The sequence below is a fragment of the Miscanthus floridulus genome, chromosome 8 (assembly GCF_019320115.1).
Source record: "Miscanthus floridulus cultivar M001 chromosome 8, ASM1932011v1, whole genome shotgun sequence".
In the NCBI taxonomy this organism is placed as follows: Eukaryota; Viridiplantae; Streptophyta; class Magnoliopsida; order Poales; family Poaceae; genus Miscanthus; species Miscanthus floridulus.
Window position 1 is genome coordinate 158,512,800 of NC_089587.1, and position 20,103 is coordinate 158,532,902.

At 42.7% G+C, this 20,103-nt stretch overlaps 1 pseudogene; it reads left to right on the forward strand.

Annotated features, from left to right (window-relative positions):
- Positions 1–9,282: 9,282 nt before the first annotated feature.
- On the forward strand, positions 9,283–17,624 carry LOC136470067 (uncharacterized; annotated as a pseudogene).
- Positions 17,625–20,103: the final 2,479 nt, after the last annotated feature.

A 20,103-nucleotide genomic window follows, 5' to 3' on the forward strand; every position in this document is an offset into this window, starting at 1 on the left:
TGTGTTCATCATTGATTCCGAGGTGATTGGTCTTCATTGTTATTCATCTTTGTGATTGATTGAATCATTCATCTACACGGCGGTATAACCCTCTTGATCACTCTCTTTACTTTATCACAAATTAGTTGACAAGCTCTTTAGTGTAGCTAATTGTGAGAGCTTGCTTGCTTGGTTGGTGTGGCTCTTTAGTTAGCCTTTGAGAGCACACTAGCATAGAATAGTGTCATAGCTTTTGTGTGGATCGACACTATCTAAACTAGAATTGTGGTAGGTGGCTTGCATTTTGAGTAGGCTAGCGCAACACTCGCTTCGCCTCATAATTGTCTAACCTTTTTGTTAAGTGTTGTTGAAGAAATTTTATTAGGCTATTCACCCCCCCTCTAGCCATTAGGACCTTTCAAGTGGTATCAGAGCAGAGGTCGCCGTGATTTGAGGCTTAACAACCTTCGGTGTAAAAATGGCTCAAATCAACAACACCAAGAAGCCACTCCAATTTGATGGCACAAATTATCCCTATTGGAAGGCTAAGATGACAACATATATCAAGTCAATCAATAGGAAGATATGGAAGGTGGTAGAAACAAAAATTGAAATTGAAGATGAAGAGACTCCCACCGCCGTCGAAGAATTGCTACTCCAAAACAATGACATTGCTCTTAGTGCCATCCATGATGCTTTGGATGAGAGAACATTTGAGCAAATCAAGAATATTGAGAGAGCTCATGAGGCATGGAAGAAATTGGAAGAATCATTTGAGGGTACCAAGGAAATCAAGGGTGCAAAGGCATACATTCTCAAGGATAAATTTGCTAGTTTCAAGATGAAGGAAGATGAAAGTGTGCTGGACATGTTCCATCGGATGGAAGTGATTGTAAATGATCTCAAGGCACTTGGTGAGAAGATAGAGGACAAGGAGTTCTCCAATAAGTTCTTGAGATGTTTGCCCGCAAGATTTGGCATGTTGGTCACCTTACTAGTGAGGAGCGGTTTGAACATAATGACATCAAACCAAATCTTGGGAGATATCAAGACCGATGATGCTTATAGAGATGATGATGAGAAGGAAGAAAAGAGGGAGAAGAAAGATGACAAGAAAGATGACAAGAAGAAGAGCATGGCATTCAAAGCCACATCATCCAAGGGCAAAGCAAAGCAAGAAACATCAAGTGAAGAAGATGAATCTTGGGATGATGATGATGATGAAAGGATGGCTCTATTTGTCAAGAGATTTGGCAAGTTCATGGTGAAGAAGGACTATCGTGCTAGAAGAAAGAAGTCTTCATTCAAGAACAAAGAAGAGTCAAGAAGGTGCTTCAAGTGTGGAAGCAAAGATCATCTTGTTGCTCAATGCCCATACAATAGTGACAATGATGATGACAACAAGAAGAACAAGAAGAAGGACAAGAAGGAAAAGAAAGAGAAGAAGGACAAGATGGCCTTCAAGAAGAAGAAGGGTGGGTCATATGTAGTCACTTGGGATAGTGATGCTTCCTCAAGTGATGATGATGATGATAGTGATGATCACAAGACCACCAAGAAGAAGGTTCTTGCAAGCATTGCCATTAATGAGAAGCCTTCTCTCTTTGAATCTTCATCATGCTTCATTAAGCTTGATTCATTATGCCTATCATTGTTCTTGCTTGCAACTAGTGCAAAACCGACCATTGTACTTCTACTTCCACCTCATCTAGTAGTGATGGTTTCACTTGTGATGCCTCACTAATGGTTGAGAATGAGAACCTCAAGAAGGAGGTCAATAAGCTCACTCACACCTTGGCTAAGGCCTATGGTGGTGAGGACCGCTTGCTTATGTGCTTGGGTAGCCAAAGAGCTTCTCTCTACAAAGAAGGATTGGGCTATACCCCCAAGAAAGGCAAGGCGGCCTTTGCTCCTCACAAGACTAGTTTTGTAAAGAACAATAGTCGGTTTTGCACTAGTTGCAAGCAAGTTGGTCATAAAGAGCAAGAATGCAAAAACAAGAGCAAAAATGCTAATGTATCCTCCATTAAGCTTGATTCATGCTATATGCTTACTAAGGGTACAAATGGTGTAAAGGCTAAGTTCATTGGTAAACCATGGATGGGCTCAAAGAAGAAAGCCATTTGGGTGCCAAAGAGCCTAGTGACTAACCTTCAAGGACCCAAGCAAGTTTGGGTACCTAAAAAGAATTGATCTTCTTTTGTAGGTCAATTAGAAAGCCGGAAGAAGGCATTGGGTTCTTGATAGTGGGTGTACTCAACACATGACCGGTGATGCAAGAATGTTCAACTCAATCAACACCAATGGCAATGATGGTTATGATAGTATCACATTTGGTGACAATGGCAAAGGCAAGGTCAAAGGGCTTGGTAAGATTGCAATATCCAATGACATGAGTATATCCAATGTGTTGCTAGTAGAGAGCTTGAACTTCAATTTGCTATCCGTGGCTCAATTATGTGATCTTGGATTCAAATGCATATTTGGAGTAGATGATGTAGAGATCATAAGTGTAGATGGCTCTAACTTGATCTTCAAAGGCTTTAGATATGAGAATCTATACTTGGTTGATTTCAATGCTAGTGAAGCTAAATTATCTACATGCTTGTTCACTAAGTCTAGCATGGGTTGATTATGGCATAGAAGGCTTGGTCATGTTAGAATGAAACAATTGAATAGATTGATTAAGCATGACTTAGTTAAAGGCTTGAAAGATGTTGTGTTTGAAAAGGATAAGCTTTGTAGCTCTTGTCAAGCCGACAAACAAGTTGGAAACACCCATCCTAAGAAAAGCATGATGAGCACTAGTAAAGAATTTGAGTTATTGCACATGGACTTGTTTGGGCCAACACAATACATTAGTATCGGTGGAAATAAATATGGCTTTGTGATAGTGGATGACTACACTAGATACACATGGGTATTCTTTCTAGTGGACAAAAGTGATGTATTTGCAACATTCAAATCATTTGTCAAAGGCATTCACAATGAGTTTGAAACAACCATCAAGAGAGTTAGAAGTGACAATGGTAGTGAGTTCAAGAATACTAGAATTGATGAGTTATGTGATGAATTTGGAATTAGACATCAATTCTCGGCCAAGTACACTCCACAATCAAATGGCCTTGTTGAGAGGAAGAATAGAACACTCATTGATATGGCAAGGTCTATGCTTAGTGAGTACAATGTGAGTCAATCCTTTTGGGTCGAAGCTATCAACACGACTTGCTATTGTAGCAACCGCCTCTATTGTCACCGATTGAAAGAGAAGACACCATATGAGCTCTTGAATGGTAGAAATCCCAACATTGCATATTTTCGGGTCTTTGGTTGCAAATGCTATATCTTGAAGAAAGGCACTAGATTGGGCAAGTTTGACAAGAAATGTGATGAAGGATTCCTACTTGGTTACTCCACTACAAGCAAAGCATATGGAGTTTGGAATTTGGATAGTGGTACTCTTGAGGAAGTTCATGATATTGAATTTGATGAAACCAAGGGTTCACAAGTAGAAGATGAGAACTTAGAAGATGTTAGAGGCATTCAACTTTCAAATGCCATGAAGAACATGGATATTGGTGAATTGAGGCCTAGGCAAGTGAATGATGATGAAGATGATCTAGTGCAAGTGCTCTCTAACTCAAATGTGCAAGATGATACAAATCAAGCTAGTGCAAGTGACTCTCATGACATTAATCAAGATCAAGTGGCTAGTACATCATCTCAACCCAATGATCTAGCAAGTGCAAGCAATCAAGTTCCATTGCTCCAACCAACAAGTATTGCAAGAGATCATCCTTTGGATACAATCATTGGTGATATTTCTAGAGGTGTACAAACAAGATCAAGATTGGCATCATTTTATGAACACTTCTCATTTGTGTCATCCATTGAACCAATGAAGATAGATGAAGCTTTGAAGGATGTTGATTGGGTCAATGCTATGCATGAAGAGCTAAACAACTTCACAAGAAATCAAGTATGGGAGTTGGTAGAAAGACCAAAGGGACACAATGTGATTGGAACCAAATGGGTCTTTAGAAACAAGCAAGATCAAGATGGGATAGTCGTAAGGAACAAAGCAAGATTGGTAGCACAAGGCTATACTCAAGTTGAAGGTCTTGACTTTGGAGAAACATATGCCCCGGTTGCTAGATTGGAAGCAATAAGAATCTTGCTAGCCTATGCTTGTGCCCACGACATCAAGCTCTATCAAATGGATGTTAAGAGTGCATTTCTCAATGGCTACATCAATGAAGAAGTATATGTAGAGCAACCTCCCGGTTTTGAAGATGATAAAAAGCCCAACCATGTATACAAGTTGAAGAAGGCATTGTATGGCTTGAAGCAAGCACCTAGAGCATGGTATGAAAGATTAAGAGATTTCCTACTCTCTAAAGGGTTCACAATGGGCAAGGTTGACACCACTCTATTCATCAAGAAGATTGGAAAATATCTATTTGTTTTGCAAATCTATGTAGATGACATCATATTTGGATCAACTAATCAAGAATTTTGTGAGGAGTTTGGAAAGATGATGGCTAATGAGTTTGAGATGTCCATGATTGGAGAGTTGAGTTACTTCCTTGGTCTTCAAATCAAGCAATTAGAGAATGGTACATTTGTGAGTCAAGGCAAGTACATCAAGGACATGATCAAGAAGTTTGGCATGATTGATAGCAAAGTCATTAGCACACCAATGGGAACCAATGGCAACTTGGATAGTGATGCAAGTGGAAATATGGTAGATCAAAAGTTGTATCGGTCTATGATTGGAAGCCTACTCTATGTGACCGCATCAAGGCCAGATATCATGTTTAGTGTATGCATGTGTGCTAGATTTCAAGCCTCACCAAGAGAAAGTCATTTGAAGGCTACAAAGAGAATATTGAGGTACTTGAAGCATACACCAAATGTTGGTTTGTGGTATCCCAAAGGAGCAAAGTTTGAGCTAGTTGGTTACTCCGACTCAGATTATGCAGGATGCAAGGTTAGAAAGGAAGAGCACCTCGGGCATATGTCAATTGTTGGGAAGATCACTTGTTTCATGGTCATCAAAGAAGCAAAATAGTGTTGCATTATCAACCGCCGAAGCCGAATACATATCCGCCGGTAGTTGTTGTGCACAAGTACTTTAGATGAAGGCCACCTTGAGTGACTTTGGAATCAAGTTCAAGAAAGTGCCATTGCTATGTGACAATGAGAGTGCAATCAAGTTGACAAACAATCCGGTTCAACATGCAAGAACAAAGCACATTGATGTCCGCCACCATTTCATAAGAGATCACCAACAAAAAGGGGACATTTGCATTGAGAGTATAGGCACCGAAGATCAACTTGCCGATATATTCACCAAGCCATTGGATGAGAAAAGGTTTTGCAAGCTAAGGAATGAGTTGAACATATTGGATTTCTCAAATATGTGTTGATGCACCCCCACTCATATGACATGCCTCTCCTTTGAGCAATCCAAGGTAAAAGTTGATTGGCATGACATACATCCTTGCTAAGGACATGTTTAGTGCATCTAGTCATATTTTTAATCTTATTAGGACCTTGCAAGTGGTTCTATCTTATTAGGCTCATTCATGAAAATCAAATGATTTTAATGTCTATATGGTATCACTATTGCTTCTATGCTTGACTTGATCTAGTGATGGCATATGACATGTTTATGGGCTTGTAAACCTAGTGTTTAATCTAGAAAATGAACTATAAGTGTTTAACTCAACATGGTACAAGATAACCCTCATTTGGAGGTGTGAAGAAGCTTGTCCTTGGATCAAACCGAGTTAAATATCTTTGGGAAATCATCTAGATTGGACCAAATTTGGGAAAATGATTCTCACTCCATTGATTGACATTGATAATCTCAACCCTACAAGTAATACTATCTATATTTGGAACCTTTGTGGTCATTGATGACAAAGGGGGAGAGAAACAAAGATAGTAGCAAAGATAGTGAAAAAGGGAAAGAAACATAAAGATATCTTGATATATGACATAGGGGGAGAGATATGAAAAAGGAAAGGGATCAACTAAAATTTTGAGCACACAAGTAGGGGGAGCAAGCTCATGAACTTGTATGGTGCATTTGTATGTGCATTTCATATGTTTGCTTGCATGGCACAAGTATTAAACTTACACATCCATGCTTGTGTGATGAATGTTAGTTGTAAGATTGAATGGTGAAATAAAATCACTAGATAACCTTCATTTCCAAATAAGTCTTTACAAGTGGTATCTTTTCAAAGCATGTTTCCAAGTGATATAGAACTAACCATGGTGCTAAGGATGGTATATTGGTGCACTCCGATTGGTATCATGCTTCAAAGGTCCATCTCTTATACCTTAGCATCATGTGGTAGACATTGACTCCTATATTTCCTATCTAAGCATATGTGCAAGCTATAATCCAAACTTTTAGCACATATGTAGGGGGAGCAATTGCTACCATTTGGGGTTCATGAAACTTGTCCATATCCTTTTACACATGGTAAATATGCTTGGGCAAGCAACATGGATTCAATTGAATTTCAATTCATATCTTTGTATATGGGTTGTCATCAATTACCAAAAAGGGGGAGATTGAAAGCCCTAGTTTGGTTTTGGTGAATTGATGAAACCCTAAGTGCTAACCTAGTTTATCAAGTGATCATGAGATAGGTAGCACACTTCAAGTAGAGAAGCTAATGAAGATCATAGCATGACAATGGTGATGGCATGGTGATGATCAAGGGCTTAAACTTGAAACGAAGAAAGAGAAAAACAACAAGCTCAAGGCAAAGGTATAACTTGTAGGAGCTATTTTGTTTTGGTGACCAAGACACTTAGAGAGTGTGATCACATTTAGGTTTGATAGCCATACTATTAAGAGGATTGAAACTCGTATCGAGATGCGATTATCAAAGTGCCACTAGATGCTCTAACTCATTGCATATGCATTTAGGATCTAGTGGAGTGCTAACACCCTTGAAAATGTTTGTGAAAATATGCTAACACATATGCACAAGGTGAAACACTTGGTGGTTGGCACATTGGAGCAAGGGTGAAGAAGTTAGAAGTGAAAACGAGTTGGTCGCGAAGACGCTGGCGTCGGTCAACTGACCGGACACTGGGTCTAAAAGCACCTGATGCTGGCAGCGTGCGTCCGGTCGAACTGATCGGTCGGCACAGTACCTAGGGTATTGCACCGGACGCTGGTCTGCGTCCGGTCAAGGTGGACCGGACGCGTCCGGTCAAAAAAATACGCCTTGAGGAGCTTACTATACTCGACCAAACGCTGGGGCTTCAGCGTCCGGTTAGTTTTGCTGGTGTGTCTGGTCAGCTTCGTAGCCGTTGACATCTGACAAACAGCGTTTGAAGCTGGTGACGCGTGGTGTCCATCGGGCGACCGGACGCTGAGGAGCTGCGTCCGGTCAGTTGGACCGATGCGTCCGGTCAGTTGGACCGGTGCATCCGGTCGGCCCGTGTTATGCCCAGTGAAGGGGCATAACGACTCTATTCCGTGGGGGCTTCTATTTAAGCCCCATGGTCGACTGTAGCTCATATCTTTGGCCATTTTCATTGACATAGCAACCTTGTGAGCTAAGCAAAAGTCCTCCCACTCATCTCCATCATTGATTCATCATCATAGTGAGATTGGGAGTGATCCAAGTGCATTGCTTGAGTGATTGCATCTAGAGGCACTTGGTGTTCGTGTTTCGTTGCGGATTTCGCTTGTTACTCTTGGTGGTTGCCGCCACCTAGACAGCTTGGTGCAGCGAGGATCGTTGAGCGGAGGGTGGTGATTGTCTCTGGCTTCGATCGTGGTGATTGTGAGGGGTTCTTGACCTTTCCCCGGTGGAGAGCCAAAAGGTACTCTAGTGGATTGCTCGTGGCTTGTGTGATCCTCATCTTGTGGTTGTTGTGCGGCACCCTATTGAGGGTTTGGCGTGTGAAGCCAATTAACGCGTGAACCTCCAAGTGAGTGAATCGCCACAACGAGGACTAGCTTGCTGGCAAGCAAGTGAACCTCGGTAAAAATCATTGTGTTCATCATTGATTCCGAGGTGATTGGTCTTCATTGTTATTCATCCTTGTGATTGATTGAATCATTCATCTACACGGCGGTATAACCCTCTTGATCACTCTCTTTACTTTACCGCAAATTAGTTGACAAGCTCTTTAGTGTAGCTAATTGTGAGAGCTTGCTTGCTTGGTTGGTGTGGCTCTTTAGTTAGCCTTTGAGAGCACACTAGCATAGAATAGTGTCATAGCTTTCGTGTGGATCGACACTATCTAAACTAGAATTGTGGTAGGTGGCTTGCATTTTGAGTAGGCTAGCGCAACACTCGCTTCGCCTCATAATTGTCTAACCTTTTTGTTAAGTGTTGTTGAAGAAATTTTATTAGGCTATTCACCCTCCCTCTAGCCATTAGGACCTTTCACCAAGCCCTAAAGAAGTTTCTTACCTCTGCTCCTGTTCTTGCCCAACTAGATATTGATAGGCCATTTGATGTGTATTGTGATTCCTCTAGGATGGTACTGGGATGTGTGCTTATGCAAGGAGGACGTGTTATCGCTTATGCTTCACGTTAGCTGAAAAAGCAAGAGTTGAATTATCCCACCCATGATTTAGAGTTGTCTACAGTGGTGCACGCTCTAAAAATTTAGAGACATTACCTGTTGGGAAATAAAGTGTAAATCTACACGGAACACAGTCTCAAATATATTTTCACTCAATCTGAGTTAAATATGAGGCAATGGAGGTGGCTCGAGTTAATCAAGGATTACAATTTAGAAGTTCATTATCACCCTAAAAAAGCTAATATGGTAGCTGATGCCTTAAGTCGAAAGTCGCATCAAGTTGAAGAAGAATCTTTGTCTCTCAACCATTCTGAGGTGTTAGCCCATATTGCCCTAGTCTCGGATTTACTTGAACAAATTATTATAGAGCAAAGGCAAGATGTTTTGGAAATTCCGCATATCAAGAAGTTAATGGCTGAAGGGCGTGGTCCTCATTTCAGTGTTGATGATCAAGGTGTAGTGAAGTTCAAGAACCGGTTGGTGGTTCCCTCAAGTGATGAGCTTAGGAGAAAAATTATGGATGAAGCTCACAATTCCAAATTATCCATTCATTCGAGAAGTAACAAGATGTATCATGATTTGTGTCACTTGTATTGGTGGCCAAATATGAAACAGCATATTACAAAATACATCTCTGAATGTGACATTTGTGGAAGGGTTAAGGCAGACCATATGCGTACGCCTGGATTTCTACAGCCCTTGCCTATCCCTGTATGGAAATGGGAGGATATTTCCATGGACTTTGTTGTGGGTTTGCCCCGCACAACAAAGGGGTATGATTCTATTTGGGTCATTGTGGATTGCCTCACCAAGTCTGCTCACTTCCTCCCGGTGAATACAAGGTATTCAGCCAAGAAGTATGCCAAGCTGTATTTTGAACGGATTGTAACCTTGCATGGGGTTTTTATAATATGTGATGAAAGGAGTACCTACTTTAATATTACATTTCTCCTGTGTTTCTGGTGTTTGAATTTTGAGATGATTTCAGACAACCTTTTATACCACCAACTAGTATAAGTAAATTGTTACTTTTATAATTTGTTATTTGTCTTTGTGTCATAACATATCAAATGTGTGTCCTTGTGTGACTAACAATTGTAAATTGTTAATTGACTTTATGTGAACACAAATCAAATTTTGTCGGGTTTGTAGTTTTATCTAAGTATCTAACGGGTTTTTTTATTCACGGAACTGAAAATTGTAGATTGTGCTCAACGAAGTAAAGCTACAATTTTAATATAAAATATATGCAATAACCATCATTTGTGAATGAAAGGAAACTAAAATTTAGTCACATAAATTTTAGCAAAAATTGCATTTCACCGCACTTCACTACCTCGCATTTCCCTTCCCAAATTTTAGCAAGTCGCATTTCACCCCGCTTCACCATTCGTGTCGTGTTTCCTAAACAAGATGTTCAAAATTTCTTTTCATTTCTTGGGTATGGCCACTTCCAAGAGCAATCTGGTCGTCAGATCAAGCAGGAGGAGGAAGCCGACGAGGTCGTTGTCAAGGAGGAGCTAGCGCATGATTCGCCAATCAAAGGAAAACTTTTGTCATGGCACCATGTCAAGGACGAGAGTGACAGCAGTGAAGATGAGGTGGAGATCATGGTGATAGAATATTATTGGATCAACTAGCCATAGATCTAGCATGTGTACTTATATTTGGAGTAAATAGCAAGTCCTAGAACATGTACTAGTATGGGATTAACAGATAGAGTGAGAAAGAGATAGGGGTTGAGGAGGTGCAAACCATCGGTCGCCTTCATAGAAGATGAGCTGGCCATGGGGTTACTTGACGGTGGCGCTGTGATGCCCGACGGTGAAGGCGTTGTCGCAGTGGCGACGGTGCAGAGGCGGCGGTGGCCGGTGGCGAAGCTTCCCATCGCTGGTAACGCCCCCTCTCTAGATCAGCTAGGGTTTAGGGATTGTAGGTGGGGCGTCTAGCGACTTAGGTGAACCTTATGCCTTGTGCCCTGACCCCCACCTCCCTTTTTACGGCGCTTTGTGATGGGGCCCACCAACCATGGAACGGTTGGGCGTCCCCGATCAGGGCGCGGATCTAAGGGCCAAATTGGCCGTTGGGCCAATTGGTGGAGATCATCTAACATTATCCCCCTTGATCCCACCTTATGACTTAAACTTAACTTACTTACTTTATCCTATTCCCATTCCATCACAGATCAGTGCATAGAGCGTGCCTCATCGTGATGGTCAGTTGCCATTAGATTAAACAACTACAATGCACCTCTCTATTTTAAAACAGATTCTCAACTAGGCCCTTATTGTCTAGGAATTATAGGCTTTCCCTTAAACCCATGCTGGCTAAGTGTTCTTTGAACATGCTGGGTGGTAAGCCTTTTGTAAGCGAATCCACGAGCATCTTTTCTATTCTTATATGCTCAAGACTAATTATATGATCTCAGACTTTATCTTTCACAACATAATAATTTATGTCAATGTGTTTGGCAGCACCACTTGACTTATTGTTGTGAGGATAACATATCACTGGATTATTATTGTAGTATAACTTGAGTGGTTTATGTATGTCGTCTACCACTTTCAACCCAGGCATTAATTTCTTCAGCCAATTCACCTACTCTGTGGCCTCATAACATGCTACAAACTCAGCATGCATTGTGGATGATGTAGTGATGGTTTGCTTTGAGCTTTTTCATGATATAGCTCCTCCTACGAGAGTGAATATGTATCCTGACGTGGATTTTCTATCATCTCCCGCATAATCAGAATCTGTATACCCCTCTATATGTAGGGAATCAGATCTTCTATACGTTAGCAAGAGACCCTTCGTACCTTACAGGTAACGCAAAACTTTTTTTACTAATCTCTAGTGTTCTATTCCTAGATTACTCTAATATCTGCCAAGTAACCCAGTAACAAATGCTAAGTCAAGGCGAGTACACACTTGAGCATACTGTAAACTTCCGATAGCTGAACTATATGGAACTGCTTTCATTTGATCGATCTCATATTGGTTCCTGGGACATTGAAATTCCCCATATCTGTTGCCTTGACTATCGGAGCAGGTGAAGACTTACAATTTTGCATACTGTATTTCTTTAGAACTTTTTCTAAGTATGCCTTTTGTGACAATCCTAAAACCCCCTTTTCTCTATCTCGGTGAATCTCTATTCCTAGGACGAATGAAGCTTCACCGAGATCCTTCATATCAAACTTTGAGGACAAGAACTTCTTTGTTTCTAGTAGTAGATTAACATCACTGCTAGCGAGCAAGATGCCATCCACATACAAGACTAGGAAAATATATTTCCCATTCTTGAACTTTGCATAAACGCAACTGTCCTCTACATTTTCTTGAAACCCAAACTTTCTTATTGTACTATCAAACTTCAAATACCACTATCTTGAAGCTTGTTTTAATCCCGTAAATAGATTTCTTCAGGCAGCATCCCATGCGTTCTTTTCCTTCCACAACAAAACCTTTCGATTGTGCCATATAAACATTTTCCTCCAGATCCCCATTTAGGAATGCCGTCTTTACATCCATCTGATGTAATTCTAAATCGTAATGTGCTACAAGCGCCATTATGATTCTAAAAGAATCCTTACCTGAGACTGGAGAAAATGTCTCATTATAATCTATACCTTCTCTTTGCGTGAAGCCTTTCACCACAAGTCGCGCTTTAAATCTTTCTATATTCCCTTTGGAGTCATGTTTAGTTTTGTAGACCCATTTATAGTCCTACTGTCTTGGCTCCTTTAGGAATTGTTTCTAAGTCTCAAACACCATTGGTTTTCATTAATTTCATTTCATCTTCCATGGCTTCAAGCCACTTGGATGAGTGAGCGCTTCTCATGGCTTCTTCAAATGAGATGGGATCACCCTCCATTTGAAATTCCTCACATTCATAACCTTCATAATCATCAGGAATGACTGATCTCCTGACTCTTTGAGACCTTCTAGGGGCCTCTGTTAGATGACGCTTGTTCTATATGAGGCTAGTTGTTGCTCTCCCTCATGTGTGACAACGGGTTCTAGGGATCCTGAAGGACAGGATCCTCATGTTCATTCATTGTTGCCACAGGAGAACTAACAATAGGTGTTGTTACTACAGTGTCTTGCACTATTGGTACAGCAACAATAGGTAGCGTGAAGAATGGCTCCTGAACCATAGGAGTGGGCAAGTATAGCCACTTCTCTTCAAAACTAATTTCTCACGCTACCATGCTCCCCCTTATAATATCATCCTCCAAGAAGACAACATATCTTGTTTCTACAAACTTCGTTTGTCTGTCTGGATAATAGAAGCGATAATCTTTTGACTTTCTTGGATAGCCAATGAAATGGCAATTGACTGTCTTGGAGTCTAGCTTCCCTATGTTTGGGTTAAAAACTTTTGCCTCAGCTAGATAACCCCATGCACGTAAATAGTTAAGTGAGGGTTCCTTTCCTATCCACAACTCATACGGTGTTTTGGGCACCGACTTGCTTGGCACTCGATTAAGTATATGAATGGCTATTTTTAACGCCTCCATCCATAAACTTATCGGTAAGGTAGAGTAACTTATCATGCTTCTCATCATATCCATTATGATACGGTTGCATCTTTCCGCTACTCTATTCTGCTGAGGCTCACCCGGTGTAGAATACTAGGCTACTATGCTATTTTCCTATAAGAACCTTGCAAAGGGTCCAGGAACTTGGCCATATGGGATGTGTCGACTATAGTACTCTCCCCCATGGTCGGACCTTACTACCTTAATCTTTAAGTTGTGCTGGTTTTCTACTTCAGCCTTAAATATCTTAAATTTATCCAATGCTTCCAATCTTTCTTTAATTAGATAAATATAGCCAAAATAAGAATAGTCATCTGTGAATGTTATAAATGAATCATAACCACCCACACTCTTCATAGGAAAAGGACCACATATATCTGTGTGAACTATTTCTAAGATTCTTGCGCTCCGTTTGGCATCTTTCTTTATTTTCTTAACGTACTTTCCTTTTATGCAATCTATGCATTGTTCTAAATCTAAAAATTCTAAAGGCGGAAGAACTGATTTCTTAATCAATCGCTCTATTCTCCCCCTCGAAATATGGCCTAAACGACAGTGCCATAATTTCAATGATGTATCATGAACTCTCTTCCGCTTATTACTTGCATTCATAGACGAGGAGACATTCCCATGCTCAGTGCTCACATCATTCATATTCTCAGAAAGTGATAATAAATAAAGCTTGTCTTATCGAAAGGCAAGACCAACACACTTATTATTAATCACAATCCAACATTTACCATTACCAAAATGGCAATCATATCATAATCATCTAATCGTGAGACACTTATCAAGTTTCTACGCAAAGAGGGTACATAAAGAATATCTGAAAGTTAAAGTCTAAAACCATCATCTAATTCTAGATAAAGATCTCCTATGGCTTCAACTTCAGCTTCAACTCCATTTGCTACTTTAATTCTTCTTTCTCCTCTTTGCAGGGTCCTCCTCGTATGGAACCCCTGTAATGAATTTGCAACATAATCAGTTGCACCTGAATCAATCCACCAAATAGATTTTGCATAACTTAAGTACAAGGATTCATCTATGAATGTTATGAAATCCTCACCTCTCTTCAGAAGGCTCTTCGGGAAGTATGTACAGTCCCTCTGGTAATGTCCATGCTTCTTGCACTATTTACACTGATCCTTCTCAACTTGAACATTGTTGTTCTTTGGATGGTGGTCATTCTGAGGGGCTTTCCCTTGAGGTTTGACATTCTTATTAAAATTCTTCTTTTTGTTTTCCTTCACAAGGTTAGCAGAGTCACCATGTGAGCTTTTCAGCCTCTCCTCTTCTTGAACACATATTGCGATGAACTTCTCTATGTCCCACTTATCGGGCTACATGTTGTAGTTAACAACAAAAGTTTCATATTCCTTTAGCAAGGAAGCAAAAATCAAATGAATTAGGAACTCATCCTTGAGCCCCAAATCCATTGGCTTCAGCTTCAAAGCCGTGTTGCTCATCTTCAGTATATGCTTTCTGATACCGCCACCAGTGTATTTTTCATTGGACAATTTCTTTATCAAAGTACTGGCATAAGCCTTTAAAGAGTCAGTGAACTGACTCTCCACTTTCTTAAGATACTCTGTGGCGGTGTCACAATTTGGGATAGACCCTCTTATCACATCTGAAATTGTGGACTTAGCCACCATCAAGCACTTGCGGTTTGAAATGTCCCATTTCTTACGTTCAAGATCATACTTCATCCGCACTTCTGCATGATCTCGCCACCGAGCAGTGAAATCAGCATCAGTCTCATTACCTTCCCTCACCAGGTCCACTGGCTTAGTCGAATACGGAGAGGTAAGCGCTAGGTCATTTTCAGACAGCGCAAGTGCTAGTTCATACTTCTTTCGCCATGCCCTGTAGTTGCCCCTTCAAGAGGTGGTATGTGCGTGATAAAATCCATTGGGTTGAGTCCTGAAAAATACCATAAGAGATAGTGAGAAAATATGACATCATAATTGCATGCTTTAATTTAACGTTGGTCAAAATTAAAACATACAACATTCTTATACACTAATTCTACATCACCGTTGGGCAGAAATAGAATTAATGCATGGAAAACTTATGAATAAACATTATAATATTGTTATCATCAATGTTTGTCAGAAAATAACAATACGATAATTTAACTTAAGCAAATATGACTACTCCTCTAATTAAAATTTTCCCGTTGGTTCAAAAATTAATCAAAGGATAAACTGATCATTGCAGCGGAAAACTCATACTTAATTGGTGAATTTTACCCATAGGAAAATTCTCTTTACTAATTTTATTTGGGCCATTAATCAAATACCAGTAAAAGAATAAATTCTCTGGAATTTAGAAAATGAAAAAGGGCTCAAAGCATCACTGCTTACTCGGCCCAAGCAGCAAAGCGGCCTAGCCTGCCTCGCGCGCGCACCCGCAGCTCCCTCCCAAGCCGCAACTTGGGCCTGGGTTGGGAAAGCGGCCTACCGCTCACACCCACCTGGGCCAAAATTCAGCCCATTCGCTCTGCACCGTCCATCTTAGATCGACGGTCGAGTGCGCTCCTCGGCGGAACAAAACGGTGCGCGGCGCCTCTCTCTGGAACCCTAGGCTCATTTTGTCTCCCTCCCCTTCCTCTCTCAGCACAGCGAGCAGCAGCCACCGAGCGAGAGCTAAGAGGTGATGGCGCCATCGCCGGCCCCCTCACCGGCGCACGCGCTCTCCAGCAGGTGAGAGCGCTGCCGTCAAGCGGCCTAGCCACAGCGCCCTTGGCTAGAGCTCGTGCAAGCCCGACGAGCAGCAGCGGCTCAGCCTTCTTCTCACACGCCGATGAGACGGCATCGCGGTGCAGCGGCAAGGTAAGCCGTCTCCCAGGCCCTTCCCCTTTCCCCTTCTTCTCTCTGTTTGGATCTTGTCCGATTGGGGGTTAGGGTTAGGGTTAGGGTTAGGTCGAGTTAGGGTTGGGGTTTGAGTATTGTTCTTCTTCCCCGAGCTATCTACGCGGGTTAGGGTTAGGGTTTGAGTACTTTTTCAAAACCGAGACCCTTTCTTACTCCTTTTCTTCACCCGATTTGGGTTTAGGGTTCGGTGAACCCTCTGCTTAGATCCAAATCAGATCTCTCATCTCCTTCTAATTGCTGCTACTCAATTTTCTACCCCGATAAGCTAGATCCACGCCTAGTTACATGATTGATACCATTGATAGAATATTACAGGATCAACTCGCCATAGATCTAGCACGTGTACTTACATTTAGAGTAAATAGCGAGTCCTAGAACATATACTAGTACGGGATTAACAGATAGAGTAAGAGAGAAATAGGGGTTGAGGAGGTGCAAACCATTGGCCGTCTTCGTAGAAGATGAGCTGGCCATGGGGTTACTTGATGGTGGCGCTGTGATGCCCGGCGGTGAAGGCGCTGTCATGGTGGCGACGGTGCAGAGGCGGATGTGGTTGGTGGCGGAGCTTCCCGTCGTTGGCAACGCCCCCTCTCTAGATTGGCTAGGGTTTAGGGACTATAGGTGGGGCATCTAGCGGCTCAGGTGAACCTCGTGCCTTGTGCCCCGGCCCCCATCTCCCTTTTTATGGCACTGTGCGATGGGGGCCTACCAACCATAAAACGGTTGGACGCCCCGATCAGGGCGTAGATCCAATGAGCCAATTAACCATTGGGCCAATTAGTGGAGATCATCTAACACGTGAATCCCGCGCCGAGGTCCAAGAAGAGGCCCCACAAAGACGACGACGTGCTTTTCATCGATCTGACGACGTCTCACCCGGTGTCGTACCTGAACCCGAAGGCCATCCGCACACTACCACCACCAGGGGCCATACCAGTGAGCGAGTGGAGGATGGTGGTGGCACCGCCGCCACTAGAGCTGGACGAGTACCCGCCGGACCGCCGCGAGTGGTGCTTCTTCAAGAAGTCGTACGCCACCGGGCTGTCAACTTGCCGCGGGAGGAAGCTGCTGGACACCGGTGAGGTCATGCACTTCGCATTCCCGTTGTACGACAAGCTCCACGGCGGCCTCAGGATGCCGATCAGGCAGGCGGCTGCATTGGCGAAGATCGTGTGCTTCTCAACCAATCGATCTGGAGAGGTTTGTTCTTGCAACAACACTCACTCTCACTCTTACACCTGCCTACGTAGAGTTAGTATCTCAGTTTTCATTATCCGATTGATGGTAATTGTAGATTGGGAAGCTATCTCCCATGTGGGCAAAGTGCCTTGCTCCACTAGCAAGTTCTTCAAGGATTTATGGTTCTGGGAAAGATAGTGTTCCCCATGATGGAGCTGAGGCTGATGCAGGAAGTTTTGCTGTATGTCAGGTAATGAGTGGAACTGAATATTCATCTATGCTTGCTGTTTGATTTGTTACTTCACCGATCCATTTTTCCGCTATGTTGTTCTGATTAATGATGAATTTGTTGGTTCATTGCAGCTTCTACATCCATCGCTCGGCCATGTACCTGGTTGCTCCTGAAAATGTTCATCACCCTGACAATCCTCTCCGTGTGCTGTTCAAGTTACTCCGGCGATTTGGCATACCTGAAAACTGAAGTCCTGGTGTGGCCAGAAGGTACCCAATGGACAACGATGGCCGCTTGGAAGGTTTTAGGAGCTCATTAGGAATAGAGCAGAGCGAGCCGCTTCACTGTGTTGGCTAATTTTGCTCCAGGGAAACTTGGTTGTAGTCAATCCAGTGTCTCTATACCCAGTGCCATACGGCATCATCGCTATTAGCTGTTCTTGTATTTATGCCTCACCCCCCCCCCCCCCCCCCCCTAATCTATGATTTCTACTTCTACTTGCGGTGCATGTGCATTGCATCCTTTTGAGTCCGACTTGACGGTCTAGCTGTGACCTGTGAGTTTATGAGCGATTCTTGTTTGGGAGCGTTTGGTGCCCTGTACTGTCCTTGCTCCTTGACAAATTGCTCTACAAAATTTTTAGAATTCAGCGCATCGATTAATTTTCTGTGATTTTTTTGGGGTCTGAATTGTTGAGGTGTTCTTATCTGTTCTTCCTGGGAAGCAGATCCAGTGAATCTTTTTGTTGTTTCCTATTCTATTTTGACTGATCGAGCTGTAAAACAAAGGACCCAAAACATAGAAGATTGCAAGAATGGTTGTTTGGCTATTCCTAGACTTTCGAGTTGAGAGGCGTGGTTAATTCATTTGCGCTTTATGATCAGGTCATCAGGATGAGATGCCATCCAGAATGCTATAACGGATAATTGGTCTTTTGGCTTTAGTTGAAGAATGGGGCTTTATTAGCCCTAAAACTCCAAAAAAATACTTGTTTGGGAAAAACAGGGCACATAAGAATCTGAACGGAAAGATAACAAAACAAATAATAGTTCTTTTTTCTCTATATAGAATCAGACTTGCTAGCGCTCAGATGTTCGGACGGACGGGGCGTCTAGACGCCCGTGCCTTGTTACACCCTTGGTGTTACACCATAAACAAATTACTAAAATATGTCATGAGCATCATGTTTATGTTCTAACGCATGTGGTAGAATGTGTGGATGATTTTTTTAACTCAAGATGATCAATAAAAATGTTAAATGAAAAGCTACTTCATAATTCATCTATATCAAGTAGGGTTGAAAACTAATTTTTATTTAACAAAAACACTATAGAACATATATGTAGCACTTAAATAAAGTTTAGAGTATGGACTTTGTAGATGACAATGAAATCCTTGCTGTTGAAAAATAACTTCGCTAGCTAATGCTTCTAATGGCCTAGAAATACAACTTGGAATCGAGTTCAGCTCAAAGACTTAGAATATTTTCAAGTTTATAGACAGCAAGACAATGCCATGTTTGGCAATTTATTTTGTGAAATCGAGTTAAGGGATGGTGTTGGTGTTTCGAGTTACCAACTAGTAAATTTTTAGTATTGCGCATCTGTCTCGGATGGTGTGCTTAGAGGACATAAGCTTTATACTGGTTCGGACAGAAAGTCCCTACGTCCAGTTCGTTGCTATTGCTCGTGTTACTATCACTGAAAGTTTGTAGTAAGGGTTACAAACGAGCGAGAGAGGGACATGTCCCAAGTCTCTGAAGTGCGTGTGCTCCCAAGGCATGTTAGGGCATGTGTTTTGATGTCTACAGCCGTGTAGAGTGGTGAACCACCCTCCTCCTAGGACATCATGCTTCCCCTTTTATAGACGAAGAGGAAGAGCAGGTTACACAGAGAAAAAGAGGGAGAAGAGCCTAGGAGAGGAAGGCTTCCAGAACCATAGGGCCTTTCTTTTCCTTTATGCGGGTCCCGCTGACACTACAGATGGTGATAGAGATGGCTCCATGTCGGGCGCCTATTCGCTGCTGATGCCACGCCCCGGCGTTGTCAGCGGGTTGTGATGTCCCATTCTGTCCCAGTGGGCGACGCGGTGAACCAGCGTGCTGATCAGCGGCCGTACAGGGAGTAGGCAGCATAGTGACCACGCGTCCGTCACTATTGGTGATGTGAGTTCTTTGGAGTGACAAGTCATGGGCATGGCTCATGTTGAGATGTCCCCGCTCCCTACATGATGCCAGAAGTTTGACCTTGTGTTGTACTTTCTGGCCCGTAGTTGTTGGTGGTGGTACGGGCTTCCGTCAAGAACCGCGCTAGAGGAGTCAGGCAAGACAAAGCCCCCAACCCAGAGGCCGAGCAAGGTGAAGCCCCCGACCTAGAGGTTGGGCGAGGTGGGCCCCCGACCTAGAGGTTGGGCGAGGCAGAGCCCGCCCATAGAGGTCGGGCAAGGCGGAGCCTGCCCCTAGAGGCTGGGCCAAGCGGAGCCCCTAACCCAGAGGTTGGGCGAGGCGGTGCCCCTGACCCAGAGGTCAGGCGAGGTGGAGCCTGCTCCCTAGAGGTCGGGCGAGGCGGAGCCCGCCCACCTAGGGGTCGGTTGGAGCTGTAGTCACGCTCTTGACTTGCTCGGATGAATCAATGTTGATGACCATTAGCTCCTCCTCTTCGGGTACCCTAGTATTGGTCCCCGACAGTAGCCCCGAGCCTGCGAAGGAGTAGAATACTCCTTCGGAGGC